Here is a 20751-nt window from a genome sequence, read left to right as displayed (position 1 = left end):
GGGTTTGCAAAATTGCAGCAAGATGACGTATTTAATATAATAACTAATAATAATAATGATAGAGAGAAAGCCATGTCCAAGGGAAAAACCCTAGCATAAGCCCAGGACAAGGATGCAATCCTCCAAGATATCTGAAAGGAGGGAGTAAGGAGGGAGGGATGTAAAGAATGAAGATTGACAGCACAGATGAAACGCTGTGGTGAGTACATAACTTCTTAATCTGATGTTGTTGATCTTCACTTATTCTTGAAAGATGAGATAGAGTCTCCACTTATAACCTGGGTGGCCTTATGGAAGGATATTCCTGAACACCATAGAACCAAATGATGCTCTTCCTCTGGAGACCATATCCAATTTGTAATGAGTGATAAAGGTATGAGGCATTGCCCAAGCGGCTGCAGCACATATTTCATCCAGGGAAGCCTTGGAATGAAAACAACTGAAGTGGCCATCCATCTGGTTGAGTGTGCCCTTACAGGAGCAGGTAATTTATGACTGTTATGATCATAAATAAAGGTGATGCCATCTCTTAGCCAGTTCGACAGGGTCACCTTGAGGACTAGTTTACCAATCCTTGGTCTTGAAAAGGAAACAAACAGTTGGTCTGAAGATCTACCAGCCTTAGTCCTGTCCAGATAAAATCTCAGCTGTCTATGAATGTCTAGCATATGTAGATAGTATTCACCCTTGTTAGAGAAATTTGGAAAGAAAACTGGTAAATGAATGGACTGATTGATGTTTGATTCAGAGATCACCTTAGGAAGAAAGGAAGGATTAGTTCTCAAGGACATTTTGTCCTTATGGAAGATTATATATGGTGGTTTAGCACAAAGTGCCTGTATTTCTGAAACCCATCTGGTGGAGATAATGGTGACTAGAAAAGGGGTTATCCAGGAGAGAAATTTGAGATGACAAGTGGCTGCTGGCTCAAAAGGATGTAATACCAAATGTTGCAAAATGAAAGTAAGATCCCACGATGGTAATGGATCCTTGAATGGGGATGTTATATTAAGGAGTCCTTTAAAAAAATACATAAGCAATGGGAGATTAGGAATTGGTCACCATAACCATTGTGAAAATTAAGGATAGCTGTTAGAGTAACTGTGGCGGTAGAGGCAGCCCCTCATTGATTAAAAAGATCTGCCAAAAATTGTAAGATTATTTCAACAGGAGCTGAAAAGGGATCTAGATTATTCTCAGAAGCCCAAAGACAGAATCTTTTCCATTTGCTGTCATATAACTTCCTTGTGGATGGTCTATGAGAAGCCAGGGTTTTTCAGATATGGAAAGTAATAGTAGATTACCTGGCGATTAATGGAATTGGAAAAACCAAGCCATGAGCTTGAGGGATTGAAGGTCCGGGTGTAACAGCCCATGTGGGGGGTGAGAGTAGATCTGGAGCTGGGTCCAGAATCCAAAATTGTTGAACCAAGTGAAGCCATAGGAAAGGAAACCAAAATTAGAACAGAGCAATGAGGATTACTCTGGATCGCAACATTTTTGCTTTCTTCAGAAAAAGGGGAATGAGGAGAATTGGGGGGAATGCATAAAGGAGACCAAGGTGCCAATCTAGAAGGAGAGTGTCTCTGGGGGACTCTCCCTGTACAGGGAGTAGGGCAAAGTATGTGTTGCGTTGTTTATTGGGGAGTCAAGTAGGTCACAGCAATGTTCGCCCTATTGGCAAAATATCTGTTTTGCTACTTCGGGATTCAGAGACCACTTATGAGGCAGTAATATTCATCTGCTCAACTTGTCTGCTATCACAGTGGGACTCCCCAGGATGTGTTTTGCCACAAGAAAGCAATTGGAAGATATTGCCCACAGACAAACTCTGACAGCTTCCCAGCAGAGGGGGTAGGATTTGGTTCCCCCCTGCTTGTTGATGCATTAGACTACAAACATGCTGTCTGACTGGATTGCAACCATTCCTGGAGGAAGAATATTCTGAAAGGCTTGCAACACTATGAACACTGCTCTCATCTCCAGGACATTGATGTGCAAGTAGACCTCTCAGGGAGACCAAGTGCTTTGGACTGCCTTTCCCAGATAATGCCCCCCCCACCCCATCTGGTAGGTGTCCGTGGTCACTACAAGCTTTGGTTGTGGGGAAGAAAGGGTCATCCCATCAGCATCTCTTCTGAATCCATCCACCAAGACAGGTCTTTCTTGAAAGGTTGTGTTATTAAAATTGGGTGACAATGGGTAAGAATGAACCACTGTAAGGCTAGAAGCCATTAAAGTATTCTCATATGAAACTGTGCCATGGGAACTAAGGTGATAGCTGCTGCCATGGAACCCAGGGTTTGCAGAACAAGGAGAGCAGGTACTTTTCACCTTGGTAATATGGGCTTAACTTGACATCTTATTTTTTTTCCCACATAATTTTTATTGACTTTTATAAATACAGATGAAACAAACTATTAATAAAAGCAGAACTAACTATATATAGTGTCCATAACAGATATACTTTTGTCAATACTTTCACATTTTACCTAACAGTTTTTTTAAGTTTCAACCAAGCCAGTTGTTTATGTGTTCATTCTTGAAGTTATAGTCAATAATTCTCTATTACATACAATTTTGGCCAAAGTTAAAAATTCCACAAATAATATATTTTTTTTTTTGTTTTTCCAATTTAATGATTTTTCTTGCTATTGCAAGAAGGGACCAGAGAAGGTGCACTTGTGTACCTGGAATGAATGGTGGTATTGGGGGACTAAATAATAGCAATGAGTCAGTCACTTCATATTTATCCGACCACAATGCTTTTGTAAAGGATTTACAGTTTTACATTTAAAAAACATATGTGCTCAATCAGCGCAAAGCACTTCCTCATACTTCCAGCATCCAGGTATTTCATTTCCTGACATGAGTGCCAATTTATGAGGAGTAAAGAAGCTTTTGTGTATGAACTTCCATGTATAAATTTTCCAAAAGGGAGATGATGTGATATTACTAATTGATCTAAGTATTATTGTTTTCTATTTTTCTGAAAATCTGAATTTATTAACTTTTTCTGCATATTTCCATATAGATTCATCTGTGGTTTGTATTTCTACAAGTAGAGTCCTATATAATCTTGAAAATGAAAACCATAGTTATTACATAATGCATCAATTTCACACAATAATGATAGAATTGAGTCTAGGTGTAGACTTTATTTGATTTATTTTGAATTCATTTACTGTATACTCTCTGAATAGTTGTATATTTAACCAATTGTTTTGGTTTATGTTATATCTTGCTATGAGAAAGATGGCCTCCTGTATATAATTGGAATCGAGAAATTGATACCAGAATACTAAACCATTTTATTTCATTTCTTCTATTTGTTTTTTCATATTATAAGAGTCCAAACATTTATTTGTGAATGCTACTGGAAACATTAAAATTAATTTTTGTTTCTCCTTATAATCTTTGTTCATTATTTGTTTGAATCTCTTTGTTATGTAATTAACAAAGGGAGAGTAGTTTTCTTTTTTTACTTGCATTATAGCAAATGTTTTTTATAGCCAGATAAACTTTTTCTGCTTCAGTGAAAATATCATTATTTATTGTTTCCCCACTATTAGTGTCTAAAATTGTTTTATCCAGTTTTTTCCAGTTCGATGTGTACTTGTAATTTAACCATTGACTTATGATATTAAGAATAACTGATTCTGTATATAGCTCTAACTGTGGAAAGGCTATATCCACTTTCTTCCCAATTTCGATAATACCATGTATGACTAATTCTTGTTTTTTTAGGAAACCAAAAAAAAATTAATTAAATAAGGAATTAAGTTGCTTCATTATTTTTTGTGTGGGAGAAGCAATTATAGTTTGAAAAATATACAAAATTTTAGGTACTATAATAATTTTAACTAGGGTTAACATTTCTTCCATGGTAAAGAACATTTTGTTCCATTTGTCTAGGCAGTCCTTAACAATATTTATTAATATTGTGTAGTTTATTTGCATGGTATCTTTCCAATTTGTTTTTATATATATCCCTAAATACTTAAACATAGTGATCGTCCAGTTAAAATCATTATATTTTTCCAGGACAGAGTTTATTTTTTGTTCAGTAAAATAGTTTCAGTCTTGTTGTGATTTAAGTTTAGGCCTGAAATCATTTCAAAGTTATGTAGAGACTTTATAATGTGTTCAATTGAGGAGTCATGTTTCTTATTGTTAATAAGATATCATAGGTTCATAGGTGTGTACTAGGCTAATGGCCCTGGAGCCTTTAGAATCCTAGCCCATAGGATTACCCTGGCATTGGACCACCCGAACATAGTTCCCAGTGCCTCTGTCAAGTAGAACCACTGGAGTGATCCCCAGGGTGAATTTTCTATTTCCCATCCACTCATCAAGATTTCTCTTGAAGTCGGCCAGTGAGGCACTCCACTTGACATGTATGGAAGTCTATTCCATTGCGTGGGCAGTCTCTGGGTTCTGAACATGTCCCTCCAGCTTGTTCTGTTGATTGTGGCAATAAGATTGAGGTCTCTGGAGCATGTAGTGTGGCGGGATTGGGATTTCTTTAGATGTAGCATTTCTAACAGAGCTGGGTCAGACATGGCTTTGTAAGTCAAGAAGAGATCGCCTCTAAGCAGACAATATGAGACAGAGAATAGTTGGAGTTTTTGAGTCTGTCCATATTGGACAAGTGTTTAAGGCCTAGAATCCTCTTTGTGAGGTACTTTTGTGGCCTCTCCAATTGTTGCAGGTGTCTAGTGAGGTACATGCCAAATGGGACATTGTACTCGATGATGTGCCTAATGAAGGAAGAGTACAGGGAGATTTTAAAATTGTATTTTGTGTTAATATCAAGGCTCTTTATCATGTCATTAGTTCTTATACAATTAGCTAAGGGCTCCACTGATAAAGCAAATAATAAAAGTGATAGTGGACACCCTTGCTTGGTGCCTTTCAATATTTTAATTGGTCCTGACAAAAAAGCTCCTATTTTAATATATGATATGGAAGTGGTATATAATTTACTTAATTTTATTAAATCTGAAGAAAATTGTACAAATGTAATACCTTAAATAAATATGACCAACTTATAGAATCAAAAGCTTTATCCAGATCCAAACTAATAACAGTTACTTTTTTTTGTTTGCATAATCTGTTAAGGTTAGAAGTCTAATGACATTGTCTTGGACCTTTCTATATGAAATAAAACCTGTTTGATCATAAGATATTATTTTTGGTAAAAAGTGATTTAATCTACTTGCTAGAATTGATGTAAAGATCTTATAATCCACATTTAAAAGAGAAATAGGGTGATAAGAGATCACTAGTTTAGGATCTTTGTCATGTTTTAGGATAGGTGAAATCATGGCATATTTCCATGAAGGGAAAACACTATCATTCTTTCTAAATTCTTCAAAAGCATCAGATAGACTCTTCAGCATTTCATCTGGAAGTATCTTGTATATTTCCCCTATAATGCCATCAAGACCTGGAGCCTTATTGTTCTTGATGTTTTTTACATTTTCCTTAATTTCCTTTAAGGATATTTGTTTAAGTAATTCAGTATTTTATTCCTTTGTTAATTTTATATTTATGTTGTTTTTTAAGAATTCATCCTTTGATGTATTATCAGTGTTATTACTGTTGATACTATTCACTGTTTCATAGTGTTTTCTAAAAGCTTCTAATATTTCTTTTAGATCCGTTACATGTTTAGGTCTCTTCTTGAAGTTATCTATAATTTCTTTAATATGATTGGCATTTGTCATTTTTTTAGATTTAACTGCAAGTCTATGCATATTTTTTTGGATTGATTGAATAAGTTTGTAATTTTATGCTTTCTATGTTTATTACTGCTTTGTGATTCAAGATCTCTGTATACTTGAGATCCATTGTTTTATTTCAGAAATTTTAGCAATATTTTTCATGTCTAAATTTTTGTTTAATATATAAATTTTGGATTGTATTCTTGTTAACTCTTTATCCCATTCCTTTCTTTTGTTTAAATACCAACTTTTAATTTTACCAAATAGATATGATTTTAATGTATACCAACGTATGGTTCTAAAGGTTTCATTATCATTGATGTCCAGAAAAGATTTTATCTCCTTTAACAATTACTCCCTAAAATCCTTTAGTTTAGTAATATAAGCAGGTAACCTTTGCCAAAAAAATCAAATCCTTAGGTGCTGTGTGTATTTTAAAGAAAATAGCATTGTGGTCAGACAGTGGACATGTACTAATTGTAACCTCCTGAATTTTGGATATTAAATTATTGGTAACAAAAATCTTATCTATAATTGTTTGTGTACCAAACCTATAAGAGTATTGTGTATATTGAAGGGATTCCGACTCTCTTATGGCATAGATATCTCTCATATTTAAAGTACTAATAAAGTTCTTTCACTTATTGGCTGTGACCATTAATTTAAAATTACCATTTTTAATAGTGTCATTCTTAGACAAGATACAATTAAAATCTCTTGCACAGATATCTCCCTTAGCTTTAATATAACTTAACTCTAAATATTTATTAGCAGTTTCTGCTCCAATACCAGGTATCCAGTATATGTTAGCCAAAGTGATATATCTTCTGTTTATATCCAATGTTATCATGCTCAACATACCCTTTTTGTCTGTATATGACTCAATAACTTTAGGTACAGGTAAAGATTTTTCCACAAAATCATAGTGCCCCTTCTCTTAGTCTGGTAATGAGAATTAACAAATATTGAATATCCATTGAAAAAACATTCTATTCACATCCTTTTCTAATAGGCGAGTTTCTTGTACAAAGGCAATGTCCACTTTGTTTTAAGATATTTACTTAAACTCCCTCTCTTTATATTATTATTAAGGCCACTGATATTAAGCGAAACACATTTATATGAAGACATATATGAAAAGACAATTTTATATCATGTACTCTGTTACGGACAAAAATATAACTTTATAACTTTAAACAAATCTAACTTATATCTGCAACTATATACAACTCCAAACATGGAATATAATATTCCTGGTCCAATGAGTGAGCACTCACATGAGTGTAACTTCTGTGATCTAAATTAATACATTTGAACAAATCTAATGGATTAGTAAATAGTTAGATGACCAACCAAAAACTGGAACTGGAAGTGAAGCAAAAGAACCTCTTCCAAAATTGGTTTTAAACGTTTTAATCCACAGTAAAACACAGTAAGCCACGCAAAAAAATACACAATGAACGCCTTCTCACTCAGCGTTTTCGTCACTACTGGACTTCATCAGATGCTGAAACAAAACAACAGTTCCTAGTTACCCTTTTATATATTATTTAAAATCAATAAACCAATCTATTACAAGCCTTCATTACATACTAATTAGTTACTCATTTATATAGTTAGATGAAACATCATACATATTTCTAATCATGTGATGTTCAACTTTTTCTTTCCCTCTTTTTACCCATTATGTTACAAAATAAGCTATCAAAAGCACTACCATGTTTCATTTTGCTTCAAATTGTGAAAATGCAAGTACATACTTTAAGCTAACTATGAAAAAGTAAACATCTTCCAAAATCTGCATGTGTGAAAAATCTGTGGCTTGAAATAATACATTTGCACAGATCTAATATATTAGTAAACAAATAAATGAAACCTCATACATATTTCCACTCATGTAATTATCAGGTTAACTTTCCCCTTCCACATTCTACTCATTATGTTGCAAAAATACAGATAGCGGATACTGCAATATTTACTTCATTGCCATTAAACATTGTCAGCTTGCTCAGGCATTTTTAAACAGTATTAAACGAAAGATGACTACTTATATCTATTATATTATCTGACATATTTTTTTTTCCTCTCATTCCTTTCTCCCCTCATTAAACATGTTTTAATAATGTTTCTTATATCTAGAGTCTTTTTCTGTACCTTTTTCCAGCTTCAAAACACAAGCGTTCACATTCCTAAGATTTGGATGAGTCTGCACAATCCGTTAAGAGGTTTAACAGCCATAATCTGGCATCCTTTCCATCACGCAGCATCATACAACGGAGACTAAAGTTCAAACGTCATCTAGATCTTCCCTACACTTTGCATGTACGCAGAAGAATGCTGTAGATGAAGAAATGAGTGTATTGCGCTCAAGACTGCCAGTAACTGAAGCTTTTATAATTTTCAGCGGCAAAAAGTGTCTCAAGGACTGTATTTTGTCAAACCCTTACATTAACATGAGAAAAATAGTGGATGCTGAACACTAACCACTACCGTGATGATAACAAAGAGTCAGCCAACGTATTAAAGACATCCACAGCAAACAGCCCAGCAGTATCCATTGCATCAACTAGCACATTAACAGGCATCACAAATTGAACACTTCAAAGCAGAAACAATAATAAAACTTCTATTTCACAATATTCCAAGTTTCAAGTACTGCATAGTAAAGAGGGAAACAGACTGCTTGCACTGCAGAGACTGTATGTTTACTGTTCCCCCTCCCCCATTCATTATGCTGCCTACAGTATATCATGTTAATACACAGGGAATAAAAATTACTACTTTCATCAGGTAATAGTGGCTTTGCTAATTGAATATTGTGCCTCCAGAATAATATATATTTTGATTCTTGACAAGTTATAATGTACATAGAGGCACCAGATGCACATATATAAGGTTGCCAAACTATCATCAGCATATATTGTCTGTCTAAACATCTAATCAAGCACTAGATAACTATGTATATTTTAAACAGTCAGCTTATATAGATCTCAATTATCTGATTATCAATGAAACAGAGAAAGATAAAAAAAATATATTTTTACCTTTACCTCGAAATTTGATTCATTTGTTTTTTATAACCCTCAAATAGATTCTGTCAGATGTACAATATTACCTGTAAACAATTGATAGATTTATTTCCCTTTTACTTTTTTGTTAGTTTTGTTATTTGTAAATGGTTTGCCATTGACAGGTTGTCTTTTCAGAGGTGGAAAGGAAATATCCATATATTCTATTTTGTCCAACTGTTTATTTTTCTTGACAAAGCCTATGGCTTCTTTGAGGTTGTTGAATATTTTTTGACCATCTGAAAGAGTTATCTTAATTCTTGCAGGGAATAAGATCTGAGATTTTATATAATCTTTTTTCAAGCTTTTGATGAGAGGAATGCATTATTTTCTTGTTATTGTAGTGGAAGTATAGTCATTGTCAAACCTTACATTTTTTCCATTAAGTTGTATTGGATTTCCTGACCAGGCTGTTCTCAGAACTAAGTCTTTGTCTTGTGTTGATAGGAATTTCATTATAATAGATCTCACTGCTGCTGAATTCTTGAAGAGAGAAGTGTTGGATAGAGACCTGTGAGCCCTTTCAATCCCAAATGAGAAGGAGTCAGGAAGATTAAATATTTTAGGCAACCATTCATTTTAAAACAGGACCATATTACTTCCTTCCATTTTTTCAGGTACCCCATATAGTCTGATGTTGTTCCTTCTTGATCTGGACTCTAGGTCTTCTATTTTCTCTAATAACTGGTTATTTTGTTTTAGAAGGAATTCTATCTGTGTGTCATTTTCCATCAATCTCATTCACAGTTTCTTCTGTGACAGCTATTTGGTTGGAATGCTTGGTAATAATTTCTCTCAGGTCTTCTATTTGTTTCTTACTTTCCTCTCTCATGTTCTCCATAATTTTCTGCTAAGTTATCCATTTTCATAGAGAGGTCCTGTATACTGGAAATTATTGTATGAAGTTCTTTTTTCATGGAACTGTCCTGAGGAGAGGGTCTTGAATGACTCATAGCTAGAAGTCTCTGGAAACTTGGTTTCCTTCTTTGTAGATAATTCCCAATATCAAGGAATATAACTTGTGATAAAACCCATCAAAGTTTTTCAAGTTAAAACATAAAAATCCTGTCAGAAACAATCTTTACTGGCAGAGCATCAGAAAAGTGCTGCTATCACATAGGCATCTTAGCCACCCCCCCCCGACATCTTATTTTCTGAAGCCCGTGAAGTGGTAGACAGGCTATGCAGGAGACTGTATTGAGCCATGCCTCGATGTACTCCAAATCTTGAGTGGGAGACAGCTGGGATTTTTAGTAGTTTACTGTTATGTCGAGCTCTCTGAATAGATGTGTAATGAAGTCCAGGTTTTGAATCAGTAGATGCCTGGTGGGGGTGGTGAGGAGCCAGTTGTCTAGATAAGGAAACACCCAGAATCCGTGTAATCTCACATGAGCAGTGATGGCTGCCACACATTTGGTGAACACCCTGGGGGTTGTGGTGAGACCAAATGCCAGCACTCTGAACTGGAAGTGACTGGCTCCCAACAGAAAACGAAGAAACCTTCTTGAGCACTTGTCTATTTTTATGTGATAATATACATCTTGAAGGTCTATAGAGCACATCCAATCATCTTTCTCCAAAAAAGGGAGGATAGACTGAAATGTGACCATCTGGAATTTTGTTTGCTTGACAAATTTGTTTAAAAGGCTGAGGTCTAACATTGGCCTCCAGTCCAATCTTTTTTGGTACCAAAAAGAATATTGAGTAGAATCCAGACTTTAGCTGATCTTGTGGAACTCCTTGGATGACTCTTTTTTGAAGCAGCTTGTGTATCTCTTGGGCGGCTTGATCCCTTTGATGGGGTGGAACATCTGGGATTTTTCTTTGAGAGCATGGAGTTATATTGAAGGGAATACTGTAGCCTCTGGCAATGATCTTCTGCACCCATGAATCAGTTATTTGATGCCAGGCTGAAAGATGCAGAGGAAGTCTTCCCCAGACTGCTTCCAGAGGTAGGTAATTGGGCCTCCTTTCAGGAGCGCTAATAGGGCTGTCCAGAGAAGGAATCTTTGGACCCTTGGTTTCTCGGCCCACCTCTGCCTTGGGGTCAGTTTCTTCCATCTGAGCTCTCCCCTCTCTGCCTTATGGGGAACTACTGCCATGTGTATCATGGAAAGGACCCTGAGACTTTTTGAACCACATTTTCCCACTCCTCTAATTCCTGGAGAAGGATAATTGAGGAGCAAAAAAATGAATGCCCAAGGCAGACAGGGTCTTATCATCCTTTCACATCTGGCGAGTGTGTTCTTAACTTTAAGGTCAAACAGGGAAGAACCATCAAATGGAGCATTGATGAAGGAAGACTTGAAGGGCTCCGCAAAGTCAAATAGTGCATCCAGGCATGTCGTCTAATGGCAAGGCTGGAGCCTGCTGCCCTGGTCATCCCTTTGACTGCATGGGCAATATGTTGCATGGATGAGTTTGAAATAGACTCCAGGGTGGCTAGCTGTGAGGCAATCTCATCTTGTACCTCACCAGACACAGCCCCAGCTAGAGTTTCTGATAATTCCTTAATCAGATCTTTCTGGAGTCTTGTAAAATGTGCCATAAAATTCAAGAACCTAAGAGTGAAGGTCAATGAAGTGTAGACCCACTTTCCAAATCTGTCCATCATCCTGGACTCCCTGTTAGGAAGATGAACAGAGGGACTCTCGTCAGTTAGTTTCTTTTTAGTGGCTGCCACCAAAACCATGACATCTACTGATAAACCATTTGCCCAATATTGGTGGTCTTCCTGTGGGGATATTTTGCCCTGTCTCAGGAGGTTAGGCTCTATGGCATCAGGAGCCTTCCATGTCTACTGCATGTTTAGTTTTACCAGGTTGTCAGCAGGTGGGGATACCCAGGAAGTAGACAGTCGAGCACCAAAGGCTTGCAAGTACACAGTTTCCTCTGAGGATAGGCCTTGGGACTTCGTTACCCCTCCATTTCAAAATCTCTAGGATGCCTCCAAAGGCGATATCCTCAGGGGGGGTGACCATGGGGAGCCCTCCCCTTCATCAAAATCCGTGTCTTCTGTGATAGATTCTTCAGAGGAATCCAGATGCTTCATAATGCAAGTTCTTTTTACGGGTGGCTCCCCAGTGGGAATCTCTGGGAAGGACTCCAAAGAAGAAGGACCCTGTACATGGGTAACTTGAAGCTCTGGTGCTTGCTGTCTTGTCAAAGAGATAGGTGTCAACTCTGGACCAGACGAAAGGGAAACATGGCATTCTGATACAGGTGGGACCAGTTGGGAAAGTCAAAAATCAAGGCCAGCACTAAATAGTGGTTAATATAACTTCTTTTAATGAAGCATAAATGACAAAAAGGGTAGGGAAAATAACGTGTAAGCCCCACAACAAATTCAACCAGACCGGTTTCGGCTAAATAGCCTTCCTCAGTATTAAACATGACCATGTCACATCCACATATTTATACAATTCAATTAATTACACAGAGTCGGTCATTGGCTTATTATAAATGATCATTTAATCCAGGCTGAAAGAGCCCACCTAATTTAATAATCCACTTACTTTCCTTAGCATTAAGGATAGTATACCACCCAGATTTATTCATCTTGTCAACAAATATTTTATCAATGACAGTAAATCTATAATAAGCATTTCCATGTTTAAGTATATGTTTAAATAGTGCATTTGATTGCCTCTTTTTCCTAATATCACTCAGGTGTTCCCCAATCCATAAATGTAGGGGTCTGGATGTTTGGCTAATATAAAAAGCAGAGCATGTACACATGGCTAAATATATAACCCATTCTGACCCACAACTGGCCAAAAACAATGTTATAGTTTAATGCAGTGTTTTGACAGCTAAACTGTTTGGTTTTGTTTACTCTAATACAGTGTGTGCAATGCCCACAGGTATACAACCTGTACATATCTCACCTGTGATTGTACATTGCTGTCATGTTATGGAACTCCCCTGATGGTACTTATGACAAAAATAGGAACCCAGTGTTCTCCCTCTAAGAAATGAAATGAGGTATCTCCTACCTAAGATCTCAGATAATCTATGATATGATAACAGAATGTTCCAATGCCTGTTGATAATATCCAAAAAAGCCCCTGTATTTCATCCATATGTAGTAACCAACCTCAAATCCAATGTTTTGTCTATGGAATGTTCCTTATATATCAGTAGAGCCTTCCTATTCTGACTAGAAGCCCAGTTGTTGGCAGAAATGTTACCATATTTATAGCCTCGATTTTGAAATCTGTGTATCAAATCATCCCTGTATTGTTCATATTTCTCCAAACTGGAGCAGACACGTTTGACCCGAAGGAACTGAGATTTGGGGACATTTCTGATGACATGTTGTGGATGAAAGCTGGATGCATGAAGTAGGGAATTATATTGTGGGTATTTTCAAAAAGTTTCACTAGCAAGAGTATTATCCTCATTCCTTTTAACCAGAACATCCAAAAAAGTAATCTGGTTTAAATGATAGTGAACAGTGAAATGGATCTCCCATTTATTCACATTTAGATATTCAACAAATTCATGGAGAAGCCACTATCAACCCTCCACACTAGCCAACAGTCATCCAAATAGCACCTCCAAATGTCAATTTCATCAATATACGACCAGTTGGGTGCCTGTAGAGGCTAAGACCCTCTCCATAACCCAAAAGGCAGCATGCCCTGAAGAGAAGTGGGTACCCAGAACACAGAAAGACCACCTTGCAACTGAGGTCACACAGTGCTCTGAGGAGCCACCCTCCAAGGATGGAGCCAGGGAAGGACCCACAATCGCCAAGGTTTCTGGAACCAAGATCGGCACTGTATCCATAGTGGGTGCTGATCCTGGAACCATGAAACTGATGGAGGGGTCTCGACCCCAAGACTTAGCTCCAAAACAGGAACCAAAGAGGTCAGGGCAACTTCCATCACCAAGGTATACATACCTAATGGTACAGAAGCAGCCAGTACCGGGGGTATCGAAGTGCTGGGCTCCAAAACTGTGGTCGTAGTCAGAGGAGGATAATTAGGAGTTCCAGAGAAAAGATCCCCAATCCAGAAGGGAAAAGGGGGATGAGGAGGAGCAGGGATACCTCTGGCCAATAACAGTTGATCTACCAATCTAATGACATCCAGTTCTGAGAGCCTCCTGGAGGACCATACCGAAAGGGCCAAAGGCAACTCAGGGAATTCTAAAAATGGACTTGGTACTTGTCCTACATAGGGATCTATCGTAGGAGAATATCTTGTCCTGGGCAATTCTAATATAGGTTTTGGCACCTAAAGGGTAGATTGAAATTGCGTCTGTGCCAATGTAGCATGTTGCATTGAAATAGGTGAAGTCACTACCAAGCCAGTAACCATAGACACTGGTGCTGGCAAGGCAGTTGATGGCACCGTAGAGGTTGATGGTGCCAAGGAGTCACAAGTCTGTAATCTAGGAGCTTTGGTCTTCAGTTCCGAAGAATGCAGAACTGAGGATTTCCATTCGGGAGCCTGTGGAGCCGAGGGTGAGGTTGGGAAAGACAGGTTTTTCTTTTTAAAAGGATCCTGTTTTATGTCTGCCTTGGACAGGGCTTACCTGAAGGGGGATTTAAGGAGAACTTTGCACAAGAGCTTATTCCCGTGCACTGCCAAGGTTGTTTGATGAACCCCTTACAAATTTCACAGTCCAGTTCCAAATGAGGTGCCTCTGAGCAGTGTACACAAGAAAGATGCCTACCAGAATTGGGCATCTTCCTATCACAGTCTTTACAATGTTTGAAACCTGACGTACTCTTAGGGGGTTTGTCAGGAGATTTTTCAGTCATGGTTGGTTTGTCAGACATATCCAAAAATGAATGGTGACAATAGAAATAAGTCCAAAAGCAAAAAACACACTTGTACACCCACATGCACACAAGAAGAAGGAAGAAAAAGAGGAGAAATCTTCCAACAATGGTAGATAAGATTACCTGAGGAAGAAAGGGGCTAGTACCAATGATGGTGCAAAAAAAAACCTGATGGGTTAGAAAAAAGGGTGGGTAGAGAAGGGAAATACAGTAATTTACAAGTATTATAGAAGAAAAACGATGGAAGAGAAAGGAGTTTAAGGTTAAAGATTTAACTTTTTCACTAAAAGTAGAAAAATAAGGCAACACTTAGCTGAGAGAAGGCTGACTTGTTGACAGAGTGGGAAATGAGATCTGAGGTAATGAACACAGGGGCATTGTGGGTAGAGACTTGACTCGAGAGTTTTTGGCTGGCACAAGCTGTGTAATGGCCAGGCCAGTTCCCAGGATTGGAACAGATTCCCATCTGTCAAGAATAAATGAAGATAAACATCAGATCAAAAGTTTCTGTAATGGTCTGTGAATTAGTATAAATATTTAGCTGACGGTGAAGGGCAATAGTCAGTATGGAGGGTCTAGAGAAAAAAGGTGCTCATTATGTTATAGAGAGTGTATCCATTGTGATGAGGAATGTGCAGAGGTATATTCTGGATTCCAAGAGGCTTACAAAGTTTCAGATTTTGTCTATTATTTTTTTCTTTTGCACTGCTACTGTACAATGTGAATTGCTTTAACATGACCACAGAGTTGGCATACTCATTTTAAGGATAACTATTCTCAGCTATAAAGCAGACACCAGGAGCAGCATGATTAGAGATCCTGTATGTTAGGTTAATCTGAGTTAGCACTTTGATAGTTATGAGATGTACTTGTTTGATTATGAGGTCTACTTGTTGATGAATGAAAGGGTAGAGTCTAGTTGAATGCTAATGTATCTGTATGAGCTTAGAGATTTGTAGGCAACGTGGAAAAGCAAGTTTTGGGCTAAGGCAAAAAGCAGTTTGTTCTTTTACTGATAACAACTAGTAGTTTGTGGTTAGTAAACCACAGACAGAGATTGTTACAGCTAGATTATAGCACTGAACAAACTTCCTTTCAGTTAGCTAAGTATTTTAAGTTTAGAAAGTCACTCACAGATGTAATGATTTATGTTTTGAGCATATCAGATGGGACAGTGTTTATAAAGAGGGAGAGAGGATAGGATCTATTATGGAACAATGTAGGATACCTTAATGAACGGTGAATGAACAGAATACTAAACTTCCGCATCATATTACAATGGATAGGTCATTGAGACAGTTCTTGATCCACTGCAATACTTCCAAACAGAAACACAAATTAGTTGTGAGAAGAGAAGACTGTAGTGTGCTATGCTGAAGGTTCTTTCTAGATCTCCTAATAGTATACCAGTTATAAGGTCCTTATGCAAATTAGTGACAATGAAGTATTGTTTAAATTAAATGTTGACTTAAAACACATGGAGGTGTTGCTAAGAATGCAATAGTGCTGAAGAAAGAACAGTGTTTGTGTACAGACTAGTAACCCAAATGTTTTGGCTGTTGGAGAAAGATTGGACACAAGTCAATAGTAATCATGAAGGATGTGGTTGGGATTTTTGTGTACTATTCATGAAGGATGTGGTTGGGATTTTTGTGCTGTAATCATAAAGGATGTAATTGGGATTTTTGTAATTTAGTAGAGTAGTTTTTTTGTGAAGGATTTTAAATTAAGAGTATAAAGGAAGGAGACTTTTTTGAAGGAAGGGATTGGACTAAAGTGAAACTAGGGACTATATATTATATAATGAAACTACTAAAACTGTAGGATATAGATAAGGTGGGAATATAAGAGAGAAGGCAAAATGCTAGCAAATGTGTACTGTCTTTATTGGGAGGTTGGGACAGGTTTTTCAGAGGAGATATATTCATGGCCAAGTAGTTTTTTTTCAGCACCTTTGAATTTCTGAATGCTGCATGTTGCTGTGTTCTACGGAAGGAATATCTGACAGATTTCCAAAAATGCCAAATCTTGTCTCCAGCACACATCAGGATTTTAACTTCTTCAGTAATCCAATGTCAGTGAATAGCTGTAGAATGTTTTTTTTAAATGTGAATAAGGATTATACTAAAGAAGCAAAGTGCTTCAACATGCTCTGTAAGGCTACATAATGGAGTTCAGTCTATGGGAGAAAGATGGTCATCCATATAGTTTCTTTGTTGAGAGAGAAAGTGCAACATATAGTTACAATGGGAAGAATGTATCGCTTTTTGAAGGACCAGTGGGAGAAGACAGGACAGTGGTCACTTACAGAGTTTAGTAGGACATAGATACAATAGCATAATTTAGGAATACTTGCAGGTCCAAAATAGTCTCACTTCCAACAACAGGGCTTGGATAACGTATCATGTGATTGACCTAGTTACCTAACAAAATGAAGGGAAAGTCACATAGACTAATGACATTTTTGGACAAGAAAAGTGATTATGCATATTGTAATGCAGTAAGCCTAGTGGAAGAGGGGGTTGGTATACTAAAACTATATAAAGTTGAATATGACTCTCAAGATTAATTGAGACTATTAGCCAATTCAGATCTATATGAAAGAGAACAAGCAGATTCTGCTACTTTATTAAACTATAAGAAGCTTTTGACAGGCAATGAAATGTTATGTTCTGTATCAAGTGATGCATACTATTTTAAGGCAGGGATAGATTTTTAGAATGAATAGGGAGATGATGTCCTACTGACCGAATTATGATGTAAAGTCCAAATCTCTAAAGCATCCATTCTGTTGTTGGCACCATTCTCTCAATACAGTGAGCAATAGCAAGCAATTTTGTTGAGTATAAGTTTGTGGGATTACACAAGAAGTAAATTGAGATAGTCAGGGTTCTCAGATTTTGCTGAGCACCTCCAGCTGCAAGAACATATCTGCTTAAAATAAGTATCTAATGGTACATTTTGCAAATTTCACTTAGCAGATGATACAGGAGGTGTAAGTGGATAGAGCTGGGATGAGTTGTGTGAATAAGTGTAAGGTGAGATTGATGTTTATATGTTGTGATAAAGCAAAACTTATTTGCCTTTATTTGTTCAATGGATGGCTGTACTGGTCCTTGGACACTTTTCAACCAATGGCAGCTTAACAATACAGACAATTTAAGAATATAATGAAGTAATACAATAATTACAGAATATAACATACAATGTGATACAGAGTTTTAAGAACAATTCTTTAGAAGCAAGGCCCTGTGATTTCTTCCTGTCTAGAATAATTGCCTTAAATTCGAGGTTATCCTAGCCAGTGTTTTCTTGTTAAGCCTTGCACAACAATAACAATAACTATGCTTCTCTGCCTCTCCTGACATGAAATAAACACTGAAAGTAAAGTCTTTTAGAGACTTTGATATCCAGAAGAGCATTTACTAGAACTTTTCATCTTGGACATTATTACTAAGTCATATTACAAGATATAATTTATCTAACAATAATTAGACGAGCACTATCTGATACTTACAGTGGCAAGTCTAAGGTTTAGGAGGATTAAGCACTAAAGGAGCACAGTGGAGTGACTGCTGTCTTCAGCAATCATATATAATTGAGCAGGGCATGACATACACTAATTTAGAGCCAGGCTCCGATTCATGCCAACAGCCAAAAACTACATCACCGCACTTTCACAAATACGCCAAGAGTGCTGAAAAGATTAAGGATACTGACCGATTTTCCAGTCCATATTCAAAACACTCCCTTTATCAACTATTGATACAGGAGCATTAAAAAAACAAATGCTTCCTTTCCAAATGACAACAAAATTCACTTAACACCCACACACAGCAAAATAAGTGAATTTGCAATGTAGTGACCCCTTTCCATTACTTATATATATGAATTCCAGTGTCATACAAAAGTGTGTAAAGGAGAACTCTCTAATACAGGGCACAGTAGTCATACAAAACAATAATCCACAAATGCCTACTCTCTCAATGATACTATCTACAAGCAAATGTAAATACACCTAATTGTGATGGGTATTTAGAAAAGTACAGTTGTGTACCTACCATAAATGTAGATGTTCAAGTGAATTCACTGTTGCAGTCATTACACTTGGGTTATCCTGCTGGCAGGCTACCCGCAGTCGGCCTGAATTCCAAAGTCTTGGTCCGGTGTCGGTTGCTGTCACCTCTTCCCTGACGTCAGTGCGCCAGGGGTATAAAAGATGCAGCCGATGCCATCTTCTTCAGTTTTTCTTGCCCCAGATGTCAGGTGCCCCCAAAAGGGTAGGCTAAAAATTATGCCAATAAAAAAGCATGCATTAAAATAAACATTACCTAAATCTACAAGCAAATACACCACATAGGTTGTATAGAATAGAGAAGTACAGATAAGTCCCAGCAATAAAAGGGGGATGGTGGGTGGATAACCTGGACTGCAACAGTGAAGTCACTCGAACATCTATATTTATGGTAGGTACACAACTGTACTATGTTCATCATGTTTCACTGTTGCAGTTATTACACTTGGGTTGAATCCCAAAGCTGAGGTTGGGTGGCTAGGTCTAAATAGAATTAGGAGTGGCTATGAGACCCTGCAGAATTGCAGTGGCAAAGCCTGCTCTGGATTTAGAGTAAAGAGGTAAGTGGTAGTGCTTTGTAAAAGTGTGCACTGAATTCCAAGTTGCAGCCTCTGAAATGTCTTTGGTTGGTACTCCTCTGAGGAAGGCTGCTGAAGTGGCTGCTGCTCTGGCTGAATGTGGCCTAATGCCCTTAGGCACTGATTTGCCATGTTGTGTATAACAGAAACAAATGCAGTGGCCTATCCATTTTGAAACAATCTGCTTTGAGATAGCCTTTCCTTGTGATCCTGCAGCATATGCCACTAAGAGTTGCTCAGTCCTTCTGAAAGCTTTAGTTCTGTCCAAGTAGAAACACAGCTGTCTGTATATGTCCAAACAATGCAGAAGTCTCTCCCCCTTATTCTGTGGGTTTGGATAAAAGGTAGGCAAATGAATGATTTGGTTAAGGGCCACACTGGACACTACCTTAGACATAAATGTTGGGTTTGTCCTCAGAGAAACCCTGTCTGGATGGAAAATTATGAAAGGTTCCACAGCCATTAGTGCCTGTAACTCTGAGACTCTTCTTGCCGAGGTTATTGCTAGGAGCAGAGCTGTTTTCCATGATAGGAATTTTATCTCAGCTGTATTGGCTGGCTCAAAAGGAGGCAGTGTAAGTTTTTCCAAGACATAATTGAGGTCCCATGCAGGTATTGGTGCTCTCCTTGGAGGTCTTATGTTTTTGGCCCCTCTGAGGTACTGCCTTAGCAGTGGATGCGAAAAAATAGGTGGGTCCATATTGTAATGAGCTGAAATGGCAGAGGCATGGATCTTACTTGATGAAAAGGAAAGGCCTTTGTCCAGCATCAAAGTTAGGTATTATAAAATCTGAGGGATATTTGGTACAAGCGTGTCAATTCCTTGTGCCTGGTTCCAAGCACAGAATCTTTTCCATTTTTCTGCACAAGATTTTCTGGTGCTGGGCCTCCTGGCCTCCAAAATAACATTCATAACTGCTTTAGAGAGAGGTGTGTTCTGAATGGTTACATTATCCGCCATGCTGCCAGATTTAGGGTTCTGAGCTGGCTGTGCAGGATCTGATTGTTTTGTTGGGTCAGTAAGTGAGGAATTTGAGGTAATGTCCAGGCTGGGCCTTGAAACAAGCTCTTTAGGATTGGGTACCAGTGCTGGCGGGGCCAATCTGCGGCAATCAGCATCATTTTTGGCTTCTCTTGTCTGACCTTTAGGAGTACCTTGGGGAGGAGAGGCAGTGGAGGAAAGGCATATACTGTAAGGGTTTTCTAGCTGAATGATAGAGCATCCACTTTTCATGCTTGCTTGTGATAAGTCCTTGTGCAGAATCTCTGTATTTGGCAGTTGTGAGGGGAGGCAAATAGATCTATGTCTGGGCATCCCCATTTCCTTGTTATCATGCTGAAGATTTGTGGATCCAGTTTCCACTCGTGAGGATCCATGAGGTTCCTGCTTAGTTCGTCTGCCAGAGTATTTGTCTTTCCTGGCAGGAATTATGCTTGCAGGTGTACTTGAAAAGTCAATGCTGTGTTCCACAAAGTTATGGCTTGTCTGCAGAGGGGGTAGGAATGTGTGCTT

This window comes from Protopterus annectens, chromosome 2.part0, assembly GCF_019279795.1.
Source record: "Protopterus annectens isolate FY-2018-M chromosome 2.part0, PAN1.0, whole genome shotgun sequence".
Lineage (NCBI taxonomy): Eukaryota > Metazoa > Chordata > Ceratodontiformes > Protopteridae > Protopterus > Protopterus annectens.
This window is presented reverse-complemented; position numbering follows the sequence as displayed.